Below are 6,000 nucleotides of genomic sequence, written 5' to 3'. Positions count from 1 at the left end.
GCCGCAGTCACGCCGTTCGGGTTGCTTCATATGAGACCACTTCAGCACTGGTTACACTCACGGGTCCAGAGATGGGCATGGCGCCGCGGGACACGTTGTGTGACCATCACGCAATCGTGTCGCCGCTCTTTCAGCCCCTGGTCGGTCCTTGCCTTCCTACGGGCCGGGGTGCCCTTAGGACAAGTGTCCCGGCATGTTGTTGTCAAAACAGATGCCTCCAGCATGGGCTGGGGCGCTACATGCAACGGGCAGGCAGCCTCGGGGCTCTGGACGGGGCCTCGACTGCTTTGGCACATCAACTGCCTAGAGCTGTTGGCAGTGCATCTGGCCTTAAAGCAGTTCCGGCCACTGCTCCTAGGCCAGCACGTGTTGGTCCGCACGGACAACACTACGGCTGTTTCGTACATCAACCGGCAGGGAGGTCTACGATCACGCCGCATGTCACAGCTCGCCCGCCATCTCCTCCTCTGGAGTCAGTCACAGCTCAAATCGCTGCGCGCCGTCCACATACCAGGGGAGCTCAATCGTGCAGCCGACGCGCTCTCACGAAAGCTCACGTTCCCCGGAGAATGGCGACTCCATCCCGAGACGATCCGGCTGATTTGGAGTCGATTCGGGCAAGCTCAGGTAGACCTGTTTGCTTCCCACGAGTCCTCCCACTGCCAGCTGTATTGCTCCCTGGCCGAGGCCCCCCTCGGCACGGACGCACTGGCACACAGCTGGCCTCGGGCTCTGCGCAAGTATGCGTTTCCCCCAGTGAGCCTGATCGCACAGACACTGTGCAAGGTCAGGGAGGACGAGGAGCAGGTCTTGTTGGTTGCGCCATATTGGCCCACCCGGACCTGGTTTCCGGAACTCACCCTCCTCGCGACAGCCCCTCCCTGGCGCATCCCTCTGAGGAAGGACCCACAGGCTGAAGTGGAGTCTGTTCGCGGACTGGTGTTCTTCTCGTCGGGAGGACCCCCGAAGATGCACGATTGGAGTGGTGCTTTCTTTCCTGCAAGAGAGGTTGGAGCGCAGGCTGTCGCCCTCCACCTTGAAAGTGTACGTGACTGCTATTGCGGCCCATCACGATGCAGTGGACGGCCGGTCCCTGGGGAAGCACGATCTCATCGTGAGGTTCCTGAGGGGTGCCAGAAGGTTAAATCCTCCTAGGCCACCCCTGATGCCCTCCTGGGATCTCTCTATTGTCCTGGCCGGACTTCAGAGGGGTCCCTTTGAGCCGCTGGACTCAGTCGAGCTGAAATTCCTGTCGGCTAAGACAGCGCTCCTGACCGCGCTCACTTCCATCAAGAGGGTCGGGGACCTCCAAGCATTTTCGGTAAGCGAAGAGTGCCTTGTGTTTGGGCCGGCCTACTCTCACGTTGTCCTGAGACCCCGCCCTGGATACGTGCCTAAGGTTCCCACCACGCCCTTCCGCGATCAGGTGGTGAACCTGCAAGCACTGCCCTCGGAGGCGGCAGACCCAGCCTTGGCGTTGCTGTGTCCCGTAAGAGCGCTGCGCATATACGTGGACCGCACCCGGAGCTTCAGAAGCTCTGAGCAGCTCTTTGTCTGCCACGGAGGTCAGCAGAAAGGGAAGGCTGTCTCCAAGCAGAGGTTGGCCCACTGGATAGTGGATGCCATCGCCTTGGCGTACCAATCCCAAGGCGAGCCGTGCCCCCTCGGGGTGAGGGCTCACTCCACACGGAGTGTTGCCTCCTCCTATGCACTGGCGCATGGCGCCTCTTTGGCAGACATCTGTAGAGCTGCGGGCTGGGCGACACCGAACACCTTCGCGAGATTTTACAGTCTCCGCGTTGAGCCAGTCTCTTCCCGTGTGTTGGGTAACAGGTAAGTGGCGGGAAGAGTTGGCCGGTGTCACGCTTGCTGCGCCATTCCCCCTTACCCGGGGATATGAGCGCCTATTCTCTCCTCCAGTCAGTTCCCCGGACGGCGAACCCTGGCGGAGTTCCTCCAGCACCCCCGGCAGTCAGGCTGGGTGGAGCAGTCTGACGCCAGGCCCAGTACCGGTGTTAGCTTGCCCGGGTCTCCGGTCAGCCCCTGTACTCGGCTAGGTGCCCGTGTGGCCTGATTCCCTTCGGGTGATCCCACACGTGTATTCATCCACGGTACGGTTTCCCTCACGGTAAACCCGTGTCTTCCCTTTGATAGAGCTCTGTCAGACCCTGCTGGCAGCCTTCCTCCCTTCTCCTAGGTAGGATCTGCCCCAGGGTCCAGGCGTATGTAGCACTGCCCCAGGCTTGGGCCAGTCCATACCAGTGTCTCCACACGTTACCTCCCTTCGGGCAGGGTGTGGCCTCCGTAGCGCCCTTCTCCGGAAGGCTCGCTTCCCCGTCGTTACTGCCGGGCTGTAACAACAAACAGGAAAGACTTGAAGCAGTCTTTCATAGAAGTTCGAAATCCCTTCCGATTTCTGGGGAAAGGAACAGCGGCTTGGCTATCTCCAGCAGCAATGTACTCAGTGGTCCCTGCGGGCGCCAAGGTTAGCGAATTTGCGCTGGGGCGACGGGAAGGTTGCGACCTTCGCATCGCATTTGTCTGTCACGCGCTAGCTTGTCAACATCTGCATGCCACAAGGTCGTGACGGGGTTCAGGTTGTGGTGCTTTCCATAGACCCCTAATGTCGTCACGACATAACTCGTAGTGACCAACAGATAGGGAACGTCTCGGTTACGTACGTAACCCTCGTTCCCTGATGGAGGGAACGGAGACGTTATGTCCCCATGCCACAATCTTGAACCATCGCTGGTTGCCAGGGACACGTTCTCGACTCCTCAGCGGAAAACCTGATGAGTGGATGCACCTGTCGCCCTTTTATACCCGTATGCACGGGGAGTGGCTCAGGTATGCAAAATCCACTAGCCAAATTTCATTGGCGTTTTCTCTTATCAGAGGCAGTCGGGGCTCCGAAGTAAATCCCCTAATGTCGTCACGACATAACGTCTCCATTCCCTCCATCAGGGAACGAGGGTTACGTACGTAACCGAGACGTACTCAGGAGATGGTTCCCTCTGGTGGTGATCAGAGGTAGCCACAGAGGCTGAATTTGTGACAGAGAAACACTTATTTGGCATGGTTACACACACAATGAGAGCAGCTTCTAAGAGAGTAGAAAGGCAGACTGATATTCAACTTTCTCAAACATGCATAAATGTTACTTTGATTATGTGATATATATATATATATATATATATATATATATATATATATATATATATATATATATATATATATATATATATATATATCACCTGAAAGCAGAATAAATAAGCTTTCAATTGATGTATGGTTTGTTAGGATAGGACAATTGGCCGAGATACAACTATTTGAAAATCTGGAATCTGAGGGTGCAAAAAAATCAAAATATTGAGAAAATCGCCTTTAAAGTTGTCCAAATGAAGTTCTTAGCAATGCATATTACTAATCAAAAATGAAGTTTTGATATATTTACGGTAAGAATTTTACAAAATATCTTCATGGAACATGATCTTTACTTAATATCCTTATGATAAATGATAAACAAATTATATATGTATTGGGCTTGGAAAAGCCAATAAGCCTATATGTCTCTGCAGCCATATAGTGGTAATTAGTGGTGGAGGTAACGAATTGCTCTTAGGCGATTTACGCGAAGGATGGCTGAACGCTGTTAATAGTATCGAGCAGCGAGCGAATCTCTTCAGGGCGGCGCGAGTATTTACGTGACTAATTGTGACTTTGGATTGATATTGTGGGTTTATTTGTCCTGTTTGAAGGGGTATTGCCCGACGGCCTGTATAGGTCCGGGAACGATATTCCTGAGCAGGTCTGAGCAAGCTTAGTAGATAAATTCGAAGTAGAAAGATAGTCGTGTGGTGAATCGTCTGTAAATGTAATCAGAAAACTTCCGTTGCACTTTGGCAAAACATCAAAATCTCACACAGTTGGGGATAAGTTAAAATCAGAGTCAGCCCATGCTCAAGGGAGCAGGTGGGGGTGGGGAGGAATGGAACATAGTAAGTAAGTTAAATCGCAAAAGAGAGCGAGGATACAATTCTCAGGATAGTGATATGGAAAACCCACAGATTAAAGCAATAAGACCAAATCCAAATAGTGATGAGGGATTTAGAGTTCTGATTAAAGTAAAGGGAGGGGCTGGATTTTCTTCAGTCAGTCCCCTTAAATTAACGAATGAACTTAAAAAAAGGATTGGGGATATTTTGCATGCCACTATTTTGCTAAATGGAATGATTTCAATTGTATGTAAGTCGGAAATGCAACAGACTATGCCTTTCGAGATTAAAACTGTGCTTGGTAAGGGAGTGGAGGTGTTCAAGCCGCAAACAAACACAGAGGTGAAAGGAGTGATGTATAATGTGCCAGTGGATGTATCTGAGCAAGAAATACTGACTAGCTTAAAAGGAGGAAATGTTGTAGCTGTAAAACGCATGGGTAGGAATGAGAATGGTAGAGGAACCATCCCTATCCTTCTCTCCTTTAAAGATAATGTGCTACCAAAGAGGGTCATGTTGGGATTCATGAGCTACCCTGTAAAAGAGTATGAAAGACCCCCTCTGAGGTGCTTTAAGTGTCAGAGATTTGGACATGTGGCAGCTGTGTGTAATGGAAAGAGAAGGTGTAGACGATGTAGCAAGGAGCATGATGGGAAAGAATGTACTGAACATGTGAAATGTTGTAATTGTGGGGGGGAACATCCAGCTTCTTTCAGGGGATGTCATAATTATGTCAAAGCAGAAAATGTGGAGAGAATAAAAAAAGAGAGGAAAATATCTTATGCAGAGGCAGTGAGAAGGGTGGAGAAAAAATGAAGGGGTGAGTCAAGATCAAGGTGAGGCCATGGCAAGAGAACTAGCAAAGGGACAGGTTTGTAAGGATGACTTAGTTGTGATTAGCAAAAAAGGTCTACTGGCGTTCATGGTTGAAACAATGTGGAGAGTTAAAATGGTGGCAAATAAAAAATCAGATGTGGCTCGTGAAATTGCTTCTGCTGCAGAAAAACTTCTAGGATTTAAGGGGATTAATCCAAAGGAATTATGGGAATTTACTTATACTCAGGACAGTGCAGATCAAAGAACAAATGGAAGTCAGCAGATAGAGTTGGACGATAATGAGGGAGAAGTGAAGTGACATTCAGCCAAGTATGGTGACCCATACTCGGAATTCGTGCTCTGCATTTAACCCATCCAACGTGCACACACACAGCAGTGAACACACACACCGTGGATAGCAGAAGAAATGGATAGAGAAGATAGAGAAGAAATGGATAGCAGACATGAAGAATATGATGGTGATTAGTGTCTTTTGTATTATGTTTTTCATAATGCAATGGAATGCAAGGAGTCTTATTGCGAATGGGCAAGAGTTTAAACGCTTGATAGATGGTCTTGAAGAAAAACCGGAAATTATTTGTATTGAGGAAACTTGGTTAAAACCAAGATTAGATTTTATAATTCCGTGGTACAAGTGTGAAAGGAAAGACAGGGAGAATACATCAGGAGGGGGATGTGCCACCTTTATAAGAAATGGAGTTCAGTATAGAAGAATAGAAATTAAAACGGTATTAGAGTGCGTCATTATAGAAGTTTGGACTGATCGAGGGAAAATCTCTATTGTAAATTTATATAATCTGTGTATTAAGATAGAAGAGAGTCATTTTCAGGACATTGTAGATAAGATTAGTGTACAGGGGATATGGGTTGGGGATTTTAATACTCATAATGAAATGTGGGGAGGTGAGAAGAGAGACAGAAATGGTCAAATTGTAGAAAATTTTATAGACAAAAATAATTTAGTTGTGTTAAATGATGGTCGACCTACATGGTTTGGTGCGAGTCGGTCAATGTCATCCTCCATAGATATTACAATTGTGTCGGCAGAGTTAGCATCGATTGGTAGGTGGGAGACAATGGATCTTTATTCAATGGGAAGTGATCATGTGCCAATAATTACTAAATTTGGTAGGTGTCTGATTGAGGAGCCAGTACATTGTCCCCTGCG

Source organism: Barbus barbus (genome assembly GCF_936440315.1).
Source record: "Barbus barbus genome assembly, chromosome: 32".
In the NCBI taxonomy this organism is placed as follows: Eukaryota; Metazoa; Chordata; class Actinopteri; order Cypriniformes; family Cyprinidae; genus Barbus; species Barbus barbus.
The sequence above is the reverse complement of the archived record's forward strand: the minus strand, read 5'-3'. Positions refer to the sequence as shown.